The 14,669-nt window shown below is 44.6% G+C and overlaps 1 long non-coding RNA gene across 1 annotated transcript; it reads right to left on the bottom strand.

Moving 5' to 3' along the window:
* Nucleotides 1–5,395: 5,395 nt before the first annotated feature.
* LOC128418395 (uncharacterized) lies at nt 5,396–8,016 on the bottom strand. Its single transcript, XR_008331696.1, has 3 exons — nt 7,777–8,016; nt 6,791–6,861; nt 5,396–5,629 (listed from the first exon to the last, which is right to left on the bottom strand). It is a non-coding gene; the product is annotated as an uncharacterized LOC128418395 (long non-coding RNA).
* Between the last annotated feature and the right edge of the window lie 6,653 nt (nt 8,017–14,669).

The raw sequence follows: 14,669 nt of genomic DNA, 5'->3' as shown, positions 1-14,669 counted from the left end.
CTTGTGCTCAAATCCTGCTCTTTGGTTTTGAGAACAGGATGTTGGACTAGGTGGGATTCTGGCCTGCTGCTGCAGAGTTCTTCTTATGTTCTTAATGGTGCATGACTCCATTTCAGCAGTGGGATCAGGAATGGTCAAATTCGGGAAGGGTGAGACCAGAGCGGAATGAACCAGCAGAACAGTCAAGGAAGGAGAATGAAGGAAGTCCACTCAACCCTGGCAAGGAGCTTAGTGTTCTCCATGCCATCATGAAAAGCTAGTTGCTCTTCCAAACTTCAATTTTTTTTTTGTCCAGAGATAGATCTTATCACCCAACAGAGCCTAAAAAAGGTTATATAAAGAAAGCAGAGAGCACCATCTTGGGCAGAGCCAAGACAAGAGGCAACACTTCCTCACTTCTATTCCTCTCTGCTGACCAAAGGGAGACACCCTGATTCTGAGCCATCATGAAATGGTCTATCCTGCTAGCTGTAATGATCCTGGTTTGTGCTACAAGAATTTTGGCTAACGAGGAGAGCCACATTGAGGACCAGGCTGGTGTCCTAGATGATGTGAGTAGAATTAACACTGAAAGCAGTGGGTGGGAGAAGGTCTTGACACTTGGAAGCTACCACCATGTCTTGAGTAATGGTGCTTTCTGTGGAGGCTGGTCCAAGAGGGCAACCAGGGCTTAGCCCTACCAAGAGAAATGCCCAGCATTTATTTATTTTTAACTCTGACCCCCCTCAAAAGGTATTCGAGGGGCAGAAAGCAAAGGACATGGAGGAAGGGATGAAGAATCTCTAGACGGGAAAACAAGTAAACTATTTTTACATTTTACCAGGCCAATGTCCAGCACATCTTGAAGCGCCGTACGTCCTCCGGTAACGCCAGGGGCAGCAGCAACAGGGGCGCATCGGGAGTCTCTGGAGCCAACAGTGCAGGCAGCTTGGGTGCTGATGTGGCCGATTCCGTTGCAGAATCATTTGTTGGACCCATGGCCATGGGTAAGTAGTTCCAGAGCCAATTACAGGCAGAACCCTTCCTCTACAGAGATGAGTTCTGTAAGGGCAAAAGATGAGAGGAAGGGAGCTGACTGGCAGTGCCACCCCTTGGGTCTGTTGTAATTAAGAAGCTGGCAGGTGAGGTGAAGGTTGATTGAGGTTATGGAGTCCTGTGCCTCATTCGTCCTGAGGCTTTAGCCCATTCCTGCCCATAGCATTGGATACAGCCCAAGGAAAACGATGAGCATTCCCCGCCCCGCCCCCCATCTACCACACTGACCTTCCTGAAGCAAATTGAAAAGATGTTCAGGGGAGGAAAGTTACTGATAAGCAAATCAATGTAGGGAGGGTAGAAAGCCACTTCTGCAGCAGGGAGGCCTTAACTTCTCTTCTTTCTACAAATAGGGTCTCCTGCTTCATACAGGTATGCAGGAAAACGTGCCATCGTTCAGTGAAGCCACATAAGACAAGGAGCCAGTGCAACAGAGTAGTCCTCATTGCAGATCTTCCTTCTTGGCACCTCAAGCCAGAATGCAGAATCCCAGATTGCTCTAAAAATCAGTTCCTTTGGACCCCACCCACCCACATATCTGAGGACCTTGATGCTTATGGATTCGGTTCAGTTCCAGGTTTTTAGGGAGGGGAGTTGGGGGTTGGGCAGGAAGTCTTGCTTTCATGCACAAGTCCACTCTGCCCCCCATCCCAAAAGTCTCTGGAAGGGGTTGAATTGGAGCCCATTTCAGGGAAAGAACATGCATAGCCATAACCACATAACATGAACCTACACATTACAATAGTGGTGGAAAGAGGAGCTTAACAGAATCTGTATGACATCAAGCAATCTATACACTCCTTACTGTACAATCCTACATAGGAAACTATCCTTAATATAACTGCAAATAATGAAACATTCCTTGTTTTAATTTCTGTTGTGTAACCAATGATCAAAGTATTGATTGATTGATTGATTGATTGATTGATTGATTGATTGATTGATTACCAGAATGATGGAAAAGGCTATTAATAACTTTGATGTTTTCATTTCTTTTTGGCCTTGGCACTCTTTGCTATAATCACATATAACACAAGTGTAATGCAATTTCTAAAGTATAAGCAATCTAAAGTATAATTTCTAAAGTATAAGCAAAGTAATTTAATTTCTAAAGTATAAGCAATCTATTGTGGCAAGAGGAGAAAATCTTTTAAAAAACTTCGATTGATGTTTTGTTTTCACATAATTAATAAAGAGGGCATTGCACGGCACTTCGCTCCTTTGTATATTTTTTCATAAATGTGTCATTTCTATCCTTGAATTGTGATCATGCCTCCTGCTCGCCTGGCAGAGAGATGTGTGATTGCGGAAAATGTCAGAGGTTTGCAGCAGAGTTCATTCAGTGTGTAATTTAAGGGTTAACTCTGTTATGAGTAAAGTCAGCAAACCGAGATGGTGATGGTGGAGGCATTGCATTCCTTAGGCCAGCCTATCCAGACATTTTAAATGCTTTTTAAAAATTCTTTTCAACTGGTTTCTAATGGAAACAAACACACACACACACACCCTTAGAGGTTTTACTGCAATCAAGAGCTATTGAAATTTTGTTGAATAAAAAAGGAAACAAACCAGGTATGATCTTCATGGAGGTAGCACATGGTCTGCTTGGCTGCTTAGTACAAAGGGAATTTTCCCACTGTATGTTTGCTTGTGTGTCTCCCTCCCCAGTGCAAGTGCTGGCTTAAGAATGACCACAACCTCTATGTCTCTTTCTCCTCAAATTAAACACGGCTTTTGTTCTGTTTGCTCAGTAAATTAGGAAATGTTATTTTCCATTGGCAGAGTTTTAATTAATGGTGTGCCAAAACCCACCATCTGATTTCTAGAACCTGTTTCTTCCCCTGAGAAAGAGGCATCAATTCTCCTGCACACGAGAAATTCTTTAGAATTATTTCATAAGGGCTTCATTTTTATGAACAACAGCACACCAGCAGATAAACAATTTTTTATGACATAGTAGGCAGGTACTGCCTTTCCCTGTACTGACAAGGGGAAAACGTAGCTGAGGATGTGATGAGGGATTTCCGAGGATGAGCAGGAAGTTGGAGAGGCATTAGTTGGCAACACCTCTCTCTCCAGGCGAAAGGATTCCTCTCAGATGAACCGTGAACACCTTTTGCCATGTTAACAGATTTGCTCTTTGCTAGGCCATCCAGGCTGGTTTTCATAAGCTAGCCCAGGGATTCCTTCTCTGACACACTTCTGCAGTTTGTACTTTCATCCATATCCCAGTTCATCAAAATCCTACCACTTATCAGTTTCTAGGGTTTAGGGGGTTCCCCCCAAATCTATAGAAATATGTTCCTGAATATGCAGCATCCCCTGAATTGACCTGATGCTTTGCAAGGGTCACCAACTGACCTGAAAAGACCTGGCCCAGAAGTATCCTGAGCAGTAAAGTCTAGCTGCTCATTCACCAAGGAATTGGTCCATTCTAGGGAGTCCTCAACCCTGAGCCCCCCTTTCTCCCTGACAGCAAGGGAGCTACCCTTGTGGGAGTGGGACAAAGCTAGAACACTCCTGGAGGCCTCATCCACCAACCTCTCTGCCTCCCATTAGTCACCTTGGCCTCAAGGGAAATGATGCAGAATAATAGCTAAAGGAGCTGAAAGCCAAGACCAAAAAACCAAATGAAGAGATATATGAACCTTTTCCTCAATTTTGCCTTTCAGTCTGCTCTCATTTTAACTCGCTCCTCCCGTTATTTCTCTCCTTCGAATCCTTTCTTTCCCTTTGTCAAATAAAGCATTTTTCTTTCTTCCCTGCACTGCCCATTACTCTATTTCCTGAATTGTCTGCATAGGTGCCAACTATGCAAGGTCCTGGGTGCCTGGACACCCACAAATTTTAAATGAAGGGGACACCCCCAACATTCTATTGCATGGTGTGTACATGGTCCACAGGGTGTGCAATTGATGTCAGCATGCTGCGGGACGTGCCGACATCACTCACGCACGGACGCATGCCACAGTAACGTCACCTTGCCCCAGGCACCCACTGTTGTGGGGGCAAGGCGACGCGCCTGATTGTATCCATTTGTGCCTTCAATACTTCACCTTTAATAAACTCCCTTCTCTGTTAGTATTTCTGACTATCTGATCTTGTTCAGAGCACAGTTGAGACAAGCCTAGTTAGCTCAGTTGGCTAGAGTGTGGTGCTGGTAATGCCAAGGTTGCAGGTTCGATCCCCGTATATGAGACAACTGCATATTCCTGCTTTGCAGTGGGTTGGACGAGATGATCCTCAGGGTTCTCTCCAACTCAACAATTCTGTGATTCTACTCAAGAATACATGGATAGAAATGCACCCTGTGTGTGCTCAGAAGGGCTCTTTTAAAGCCTGCAAAAGACATGGTGCCTCCAAGAGGTAGGTGCAGGGGGACTGATGTCTGGGGACCACAGCCAGCAGGGAACTCAGACTTGGAGCTTTCATGTTCTTTCTTTCAGAAGCCCATCTGTGTTCCCACCGGAAATGAAGTTATGAAGCAGAACCCCCACCCCTCTAGTGCATTGTTCTCGTCCTCAAGTTGTAACCCTTTGAATAACCACAATCTGCCTTTTGTTTTTTACTAGCAAGAAGTACAGATCTTTCCTGGGGTGCGTTTGTCTGCAATCAGGGGCTCCCTAGAAATGATCTTCTGCAATAAGTGTGGGTGGGTCTAAGAGGATTCCCTGACCCCAAATAACAAATGCAAAATGTAACAACTGTTCAGTGAGGCTTAGGCAAGAAGAAGAAGAGTTTGAACTTTATATCCCGCCTTTCACTCCCCTTAAGGAGTCTCAAAGCGGCTAACAATGTCCTTTCCCTTCCTCTCCCACAACAAACACTCTGTGAGGTGAGTGAGGCCGAGAGACTTCATAGAAGTGTGACTAGCCCAAGGTCACCCAGTGGCTGCATGTGGAGGAGTGGGGAAGCGAACCCAGTTCACCAGATTACGAGTCCACCACTTTTAATCACTATACCAGAAGCTAAAGACTGGGCACTCAGTGAGAACTCACAGTATATTTAGATTAATGTAAAAATGTATACATGTCTAGTTTGAACTCTCTTTGTGGCTTTAACAGATGTGTGTGTCTGGGAGAAATTCAACAGGTTAGGCTTTTCTTCTAGGAGATTCCATTCTGGAGAAAAGCTTCACTACCAGGTATCAAACTATCAGTGTGTACATAAAAGGGTATATCTTGGGGCCTGACAATGCACCTAAAAGGGGGACACAACTTTGAATATGACATGAGGCATATGCAATTTTTTTTGCAGAGCTTTTTCCTCTTTTCAGAGTATGTTGGAAGGTGCAGTATGTGGGTGCACCTCTGGATAAACATCTTCACATTCAAGACACCATTCACATTCAAGACACCAAATGACAGGCTTGAAGACCACAATTTATTTGCAGTTGCTGAATTTTGACAGGTTCCTTGAGGCAACTGGGGTGACTGCCCATGAAATCAGGGTTCAGGGCTAATGGAAGACGTGAATGGAGTGGAGGTATCAAGCAGTGAAGGTGTGCCTTTGAGATCTTTTGGTGAACCTGCTGAACATCTGGGTTGATTGCAATCTGCTTTTCAGTTTTCTTCAGCCATAGCCGCCTCTGCGTCTGTGAGGAGAAAGTAGAGGGCATGTGATTCATTACTCTGAAAGATCAGCCCTCAGGAAGGCAGGAACCACACAATTAGAGAACTGAGAGGGACTTTGGAAGTCACTGAGTCCAGTCCCTTTCATTACAAGCATCCCCAACATGTGGCTTTCTAAAAAAAGTAGGGGCATTCTTGCTCTCTCAATCCCAAACACAAATCTGTTGGGATTGGGTCCATTGTCCCCCTGTTTTTACCATCAGGAATTGCCTCCTAACGTTCTACCAAAATCTACTTTCCTGCAACTTAAGCCACAAGACCCACTCCTCTCCTCTGGGGCAGCAAAGGATGATTCTTTGCCATCTTCCAATTGAGAGCCTTCCGTGGATGTAAAGAGTGTTCTCCTCTCCCCCTTCACTCTTCTATTCTCTAGGCTGAACCAACTATGTGTTGTATCCAATGTTAGTGCCAGTTCAAATAGGCCCATTGAAATTAAAGAGCATGCCTAACATAGGTCCATTAATTCCAATGGCTCTAATCGGAATATAAATCAGTTGGATATGACTATAGCCTTTCCTCTGAGGGCATGCTTCTCGGGTCTCTGCTCATCCTTATTGCCCTCCCCCCAACTCATTCTGAGTCCTCTATTGATTGCCTTCTCATCTTCCTAGAGCAGCATTCACCTTGTTTAATACTTGAGCAAATGATAGACATTCAGCAAGTCAGTAACTTCCCATCATGGATACTTCTTTGTTAGCAAAGTTACCTGCTGAATTCTTGTCTGCTAGAATTAAAGGAACAGGAGCACCTGGCATGAACAGAACAGCCAAAACAGAAAGCCATCTTGACCAGGAAGTTGCCATCCTAGGTGTTCTCTCTCACTGCCCAAATCACGTTTGAAAGGACAATTCTGCTGAAGCCCATAGAAAGGGTTGAAGCGTGCAGTTGGCCTTAGTTGATGTTTAATGCCTGAAAAACGTTTCCCTGCTCTCCCATGTGCCCTCAAGACAAGATGTTAGCGAACCATGATCAAGACCATAAATGGTGCAGATCTCATTTCTCAGTGAAGAAGGACTTTTAAATATTCCATAGGAGGAAAAGGGAAAGCTGCCAAAGCATAGAGAGTATCCAAAAGGTTCATCATCCTTTTCCCCATCCCCCAGAATCTTCCGGTGCATACCAACCTCTTTTGCTTACATAACTTCCTGTGGGTTTCCAATTTTCGTCGTAACAAATACATTCCATTTTCCCCGCACTAGAAATAGAAAGAGATGCAGCTTAAGATCTGAGTATGCATCTCCAACACATATTAAAAATGACTGAACAGCTTCCTCCACCGCAACAACCATGCCTCTGAATCCTGGAATGATTGTTTGGATATCAGCTGAAACAGCTACCCTTAAAAATTATTTAGGGGAATTCAAGGCACTCAGAAAACAATAATGCACTGTATCCCATATTAGTCCTCCTCAGAGTAGACTGAATTTGCATCAATGGACATGACTAAATAGATTCCATGAATCTAAGCCCACTATTTATAGTGTGTGTCCTTTGAGGTAGACGTAGGCTTACAGTGAAGACGTCGTAGACCATTGATGAGCAGAAAATTGACATCCATCAATTTAGTTGGTTTGCAGGTGGTTTAGCCACAATCTTACATGGGTGCAGAGTGGTTGACTGTGCAATGGCACCAGCCTTCCTGAATGCACAAAGTGCCCTCCAGGTGTTTCACACTACAGCTCCAGCCAACTTGGCCAACAGTCAGAGGTGTTGTAGCATCCAAAGGTTAGGAGCATGGAGCACACTAATAACATTAATCATAATGATAATAATAGAGAATGGAGAATAGCTTCCTGCTTTCAGCACACCTATGTGATGAACACAGAGTATTCCCGGAGCTTCACAAATCCCCACTATCTGCCTTTCCTTAGCTTTTAAACCAGGGGAGCCTCTGTACCCTTTCTCTGCTGAGAAATTTCCAGAAGGCCAACTGGGTGCCCATTCTTGTGTCCCTGAACCTCCACCTTCTTTGAACTGCTCCTTGTGGGACTCTGACCTTCCTTTGTTTATGATTTTATGATCTGCTACACACCAGTCTGCCATGCCTCTCCAGGTACAAAGATGTCCTCACCAAGCATCTGAAAGGATTTCCTTTCCCTTTCATACTTACGCATTTGGTGTACACCTCTGACGACCGCAGCCTCCGGCCATTGCACAGCTCATGAGTGCCAGAACAGACACCAAGATCACAAGATTCTTCATGATGAATGGAGAGGGAACTGGCTTTGAATCAACTGAAAGGAGAAGCGGGAGGAACTTGCAATTATATTTTTAGTGAACTCCAGAAAACATACAGTAAGCACAAAGCAATAGAGTCCACGAGAGCAATATCTGCAACAACATTTAGAGTCATATTACAAAGGATAATATCACAAAACATCTGAGGAAGTGAATCAGAATCATAGAAATGTAGAGCTAGAAGGGACACCGAGGATCATCCAATCCTCTGCAATGCAGGAATCTCAACATAGGCACACTTGACAGATGATTTAGAGTAAGACTTAGAGCACATCTCTGACATGAGCAAATGTTCTTGAGCAGCATGTAGGCTACTTAGGAATGCCCTCCACTGTGCAGCTGGACCCATTGGAAGTTGTAGACAATGTCCATTCTTGTTCACATAAGATGACCAACATGCTGTGTCAGATTTGTCTTTAGAAACTTACTCCTCAATCCACCCAATTCGGATAAATTAATCTTTCTGAGAATGCCATGTCCCATGTTTTGTCCAGCCAGCCAACCTTTCATCGAAAATCCAGTTGACTTCCATTGGCTGTCTATCTCTAGTAGTGTCATTGCCCCCCCCCCAAAGAGCCTTCAGGCCAGAGGGGAAACATTAGGGAACCCACCCACCCCTTTTTATTCTTTTATACTTAGAGAGTTTCTCAGTATACTCCTAAACAGGCAGCATCCCCTGAACAGGCCTAATGCTGTGCAACAGTCACCAACTGACCTTAAAATACCTGGGCTGGATTGCCCCTCTTCAGACCTGAGCTCCAGGAAGAGTCAAAGCAACGTCTTATCTGCTGAAGTAACACACTAAGGGGTTGGCAAAAAGGATATCCCTTGTTTCTGGAGAGAATCCCAATCCTAATTGCTGCTGAAAACAGGAAACATTAGGGAACCCACCCCCCTTTTGAATGTTTTTATTAAAGATTGCCTTGGGTTAGTACATACATTGTTTCATAAATTTTTCTTTAGAGATCAATGATATTCTTTCTGAGACTTTAACGTATAAAGTATAAGGTTGGGGGAGAAGAGCAGGGGGGAGAGATGGGGGGTTAGTGAACTTTCATTCTTTTACATAGTGCATGCACAAGGTTTTGGGTCAGCGCCACATGAGTAGGTTCTCTTCCTTTTTTCATTTATTAGTTTTTGTTGGCACTGAGAGGCATTGGGGGGGGCCTAGGGCATGGTTGATGGCCCCCTTCTTTAAAGAAGAGACAGTGGTACCTTGGTTTAAGAACAGTTTAGTTTATGAATAACTTGGATTGGGAACGCTGCAAACCCAGAAGTAGGTGTGAACTTTTCCGTGGTTTAAGAACATGTTCCACATCCTGTTGAGTGTGTTCCATTTGTAAATTGAGTCCCCCACTGCTATGGGAAAGCATGCCTTGGTTTAAGAACGCTTTGGTTTAAGAACGGACTTCTGGAAAGGATCAAGTTCATAAACCAAGGTACCACTGTACTCACCCTCTTCTGGTGAATTCTCAGACAGGCATGCAGACAGAAATTGACTTGGCGCTTCCCAAAGCAAAAGGGACCATCTAAAACTATTAATTCAAGAGTATCAATAAAGGCAAACTTTAAAAAAGCATACATAACATATTTAAATAGAAAGATGTTTAAATAATATACTGTTAACAACTCCTTTAAACACTATTATTTATACATAAAGTTACATGATAAAAACATTTTCAGTATAGAAGAAAGGGCACTAATAAACACATTGAGCATTTGAAAAGTGCCGTAAAACCCAGCACTCCACTCAGGAGATTCTGGCCCAAATTTCCTCATCTCTCAGAGCATTTTTGTCTGCAGTTTCTTTTTTCCAGGTATTTCTGGAGAACAGCCAGGACAGCACTGGGTTGAATCTAACTGCTGCAGGTCAAAAGAAAATGGGATTCTTACCAAGCTAGTGGTCTTTCACTCTTTCTCCAGGGATGGAAAGAAATTCGCTTTCAGAGAAGTCAAGAGATGTGTAGAGCAGAGGAATCCACCTTTGGCTGGTTTAAATAGCCAAATGATCGGTATCTTAATCTTAATCTTAATCAAGATCAAGATTAAGATGCTCATTGACATTTGGAACTCACACACTCGTTCCGCCAGGGACAAGCCGTTACAGAGCACAGGGAGTTACTTCCCCAAAGCACTTCACATTTCTCATCGCCTCGTTGGTTCTCCAATGAGAAGAGACGTTAAGTCATGTAACTCTGTCCTTAAGTACAAGGTGGGGGTTAATATTCCCCCACCAATTTATGATAGTTCAAATGCGGCATGAGGCACCCCTGATCTGAAGTGGGAGATTAGTGGGGAAGTGTGAGGATGATGTCAGGAGGTTATCAGCTGGTGGTTGAGACTTCCAATCCTGCCTTGGGGAGTTTCCCCTGCCCCTTTCCAAAAGCCCTTTGCTTCTCATTGAAGCTCAGCACTTGGGGCTTCCAAAGGGCCACCGATCAGCTGATAGTTGCCCTTTTGCCCTCACCCAGGGACCTTTGCACTTGCTCATACCTGACCTCAGATAGGATGTCAGGTGATTGGGAAGCTTGCCCAGAATTGTCTGATGGGCGAAATGGGGAGGTCTGTTAGGCCTCCTTGAGGCTGAAGGTTCATCATCCTTGCCCTGGCACAATAATGTTTAGAAAAGAAACACATGTCAAAATACCCTGCAAAGTTTAACGTGAAGAAGTGGGAAAGAGGAAGATGTGGGAGGTCCGGACTTCCTGGGTGGCGCCACTGGCAATGGTGGACTCCCTCTGAACTGAGGGAATAGCTCTGCGGGAAACGGGTCTTCTCCGCTACGGCGAAGCGGGGACCCTTTCAAAAATCACAGGCGGATGAAGCCTGTGACCATGGGACTCAGCGGGCACCCTTAGCGCCCCCTCCAACCCGCTAAGGAACCCACTAACGGGCTCCGAAGTGAAGAGGGGGAAGTGGCGCGGTGCTGAGAGTCATCAGCTATTTCCATGGAGCGAAGCCGCATAGCTGTTGCCGGAGAGCGCTGCCTTTTTCCTGGGACAATTGGGACTTTAAAATAACAACCCGTGAGTAGTACGGAAATTGGACTCTTAAAATATTTTTAAATTAGGCACTGATTGGGGAAGGTCCAAACAGGAAGTCTGCCTCCCCTTTCTGTAAATATTCTAAAGCAAAGAACCTCCAACTAAGGTCGTGGAGAGCCTTATTTTTTGTAAAAGATTTTAATTCTATTGATTGAGATTACAAGAAAATTTATTTGGAAGCAGGGGAACCTGCGGGAGAAGAACTAAATTTAAAAATTGATGTGCCACACCCCCCCCGGACCCGGGAGTGGTCTGTGAGAGCCGGTTGATGAGCAATTGAACAATTTGACAGCTGTCAAGTTAGCTGTTAAGATACAAAAAGAGGACTTTGTTTCTACTGTCTATATTTGTTACAAGTTTATGTTTTAAAAGAAGGAAGGACTGCTACAATTTAACGTATGGAACTTTTGGTTTTGTGCTGAAAGGAGTAAAAAGAAACTTAAATCCCCCTAGAGGGAGTCTTGGGACATTGCATTAAGAATCAGCTGAGAAATTGTTTTTTGACCTTGATATGCTTAAGAATGGCAGTTGGTAAGGAAATCCAGTCTGAACTGAACAGGACTTTCTTTCTCTTGGGAAAGCTGCAAGGTCACATAGGTGTTTTGACTACAAATGTTACAACTTTGGGCACAAGAGTTAGTACTAGCAATGAACTTGATAAGAACTTGGTACAGGAATTCTACTTAACTGAACAGAGAAAATGGAGAAGGAGAATAATGTTGCCTTTGAAGAGAAAAAAGGGGGAGCCGCAACTTGAGGCCTGACATGACGGTAACAAGGAGAAACAAATTTCTGAAGATGGAAGCCTGGCCTGAATTGGAAAATGAAAGATGGAGAGACCTCCTTATCTGGAGATCATATGACCCTTGGATTATAAATTTGATTCAGCTGGAAGTTGGAGCTATGGGGACATTTGGAATTGAAAGGAGAATGAAACAAGATGTGGAATACCCTATAGGCCTTACTTTCAAGTACGTAGGCCTGGCTGGAAGAAACGTGGATGCTGCAGGGCGGGAGTCTCCCCGAGATTTGGTCTTGAATATTAAAGACTATCAAAAAGACTGGCAGAGGAGCTATGAGAGAGACTTAAGAGCCTCGGATATGGTTGATGGTCTTTTTTTTTTGAGATTTGTTGGGGACTGAAACCGGGAAGGGGGATGGGTGGAACGAAAAATGGGAATTTAAAGTGTACATAATATAAGTTGCTTTTTTGTTTTACTTTTTTGTCTTACTTTTAGGAGAATTGGAAATTCATGGAAGGGATTTTTTTTCCCGACCTTAGGTAAAGGTAAAGGTACCCCTGCCCGTACGGTCCAGTCTTGACAGATTCTGGGGTTGTGCGCCCATCTCACTCAAGAGGCCGGGGGCCAGCGCTGTCCGGAGACACTTCCGGGTCACGTGGCCAGCGTGACAAAGCTGCATCTGGCGAGCCAGCGCAGCACACGGAACGCCGTTTACCTTCCCGCCAGTAAGCGGTCCCTATTTATCTACTTGCACCTGGGGGTGCTTTTGAACTGCTAGGTTGGCAGGCGCTGGGACCGAGCAACGGGAGCACACCCCGCCGCGGGGATTCGAACCGCCGACCTTTCGATCGGCAAGCCCTAGGCGCTGAGGCTTTTACCCACAGCGCCACCCGCGTCCCACATTTCCGACCTTAGGGAAATGTTTTAAGAACAAGTACCGCTATATAGGTTTGGATGAGAGTTAAGTTTGGATAAAGTAAAAGTAAAAGTGGTTTTTAAAAAAATATGGTAAAATCAAGGATTTTGTTGATAAGATGCTTGAGAAAGGAATTGAGAATATGGGGGGGCAGAAAGGTTTAGAAATAGGTTAAAATTTATTGATAAGGATTTGCTGAACTAACAATTGGAATTGGAATACAAAAAAGGGAGGTATGAGGAGGTCTGGGAAATAAGTTAATGAAAAATAAGTAATGGAAACTTTATGTGTTTTTAATTATTTTTATTCTTGTATGTTTGTTATTTTTCTTTTTTTCTTTTTGACTTTTATTGTATTACTATTGGAAACTTTAATAAATATTCTTTAAAAAAAAAGAAAGAGGAAGATGTGGGAACACTCTGCAAAAAATATTAAGAAGGAATGCAGGATGAATGCTCCTTGTCATGTAACATCAACACAACATGCACATCAAATATGCTTAATAAAGGCCAGGTATGCCCAATCTCCATGTGAACTTTGTTGGAGGAAATTGGGAAGAAGCCTCACTGAATGTTTCACCTGGAGGAGACCTCCCATCAAATTGTGAATGACAGGTACCAAGGAGTCCATGTGGTGGCAAGAAGCTGTTTCCTCCAAGCCCTGCTTGTGGGCTTCCTGTAGGCATCTAACTGATCCCTGTTGGGAATCAGAGCCTGGACTGGTTGGAGCCATTGACGGATTAAGCAGTGCATTTTATGTCACTCAAGTGAAGGGGAGCATGGAGGATAGCATAGATAAGCTGAAATCTACATTCCAGTTTATCAATATTCTTCATTAACTGTGTTGCCCAGAACTAGACACCATGCAAGAGATCAACTTCATTGCCCTCCTCTGCACACATTCCAGCTTATCAATATTTTTCCTGAACTTCTTGAACTAAACACAGTGATCTAAGTGTGGTCTGAACAAGGAAAAATAGAGCTGTAGCACAAGATACTCTAGGATCAATCAAGCATGTGTGTGTGTGTCCCCAAATAGAAGCAAATAGATAATATCAAGTCAACATAAAACATCTCCCCTCCTCTCATAACAGAACAGGAGAGCAGGAGCATTAGCACCTGTGATGGCCTGGGAATCCGATTCAGAGGCTGAACCGGAGGAATGCCAGCCTGCACAGGAGTCCCCGCCTCCAGGGCTGGCTGAACTGGGGCAGGGCCTTGATTCTGAAGCGCCTGCACCTGTGCCGGATCCTCAGGAGCAGGCACCAGGTGAATCCACTCTGGCTCCAGAGGTGGTTGAGGACTCAGTGCCTACAGGTGAGTCTCCCCCTGGGCCCAGTAACCCTTCAGCCTCTCCTGAACTGCAGAGGCTCAGGGCAGAGAGGCGAAGGGAACTGGTTTCTCCCAGGAGGAGTGCTCGCCTTAAGGCCAGGAGAGGTGGGTCTCCTGGGGGCCGGGACTGCCCCTGGCCTCAGAGAAGATAAAGGCCAGTCAGCCCGGTCCCAGGTTGCGGGAGCAACGTCGTTGTTGAGTACCTGTTCCTGCCTGGACCCAGACCTGACCCTCCAGTGTTCCTGTCCCCGCCCGGCTTCCTGCTTCGGACCTTGCCCCACTCCTTGTGAACTGTTTCCAGGCTAGTGACCCAGGACCGGACTTTGACTACACCAACGGTAACCTTCCCCCCGGGACCAGCACAGCACCATATATACGGAAATCATACATGAATGAAAGGCAAAAATAAATGCACACAGGAATAAATGTCTGATTCAGATATCTGAAGATGCACATCAATGAGCAGCTGTTCAGAACCTTTGATTCTCCAGCTGATCAAAAACTCTGGGAGTATAGCCAGAGATAAGAGTGAGTAAGTCCGAGAGACAGGGAGTCTGACATGTGGGAGTTAACTTTTCTTGGTGAGGAATGCATTGAGGTTTTCCCCATACGAAATAATGGAAATCACTGGGCAGCTTGTTTTATAAACTGTTTCTCAGGAGCAGATTACATTCACATAGTAGGACTTGCATGTACAAGTACAGAAATAGGAGCTGGTGGTGCCAAAGAAG

This window comes from Podarcis raffonei, chromosome 8 (assembly GCF_027172205.1).
Source record: "Podarcis raffonei isolate rPodRaf1 chromosome 8, rPodRaf1.pri, whole genome shotgun sequence".
NCBI classification, from domain to species: Eukaryota; Metazoa; Chordata; class Lepidosauria; order Squamata; family Lacertidae; genus Podarcis; species Podarcis raffonei.
Note: the sequence above shows the minus strand (reverse complement) of the source record. Positions and strands in the feature narration are given on the sequence as shown.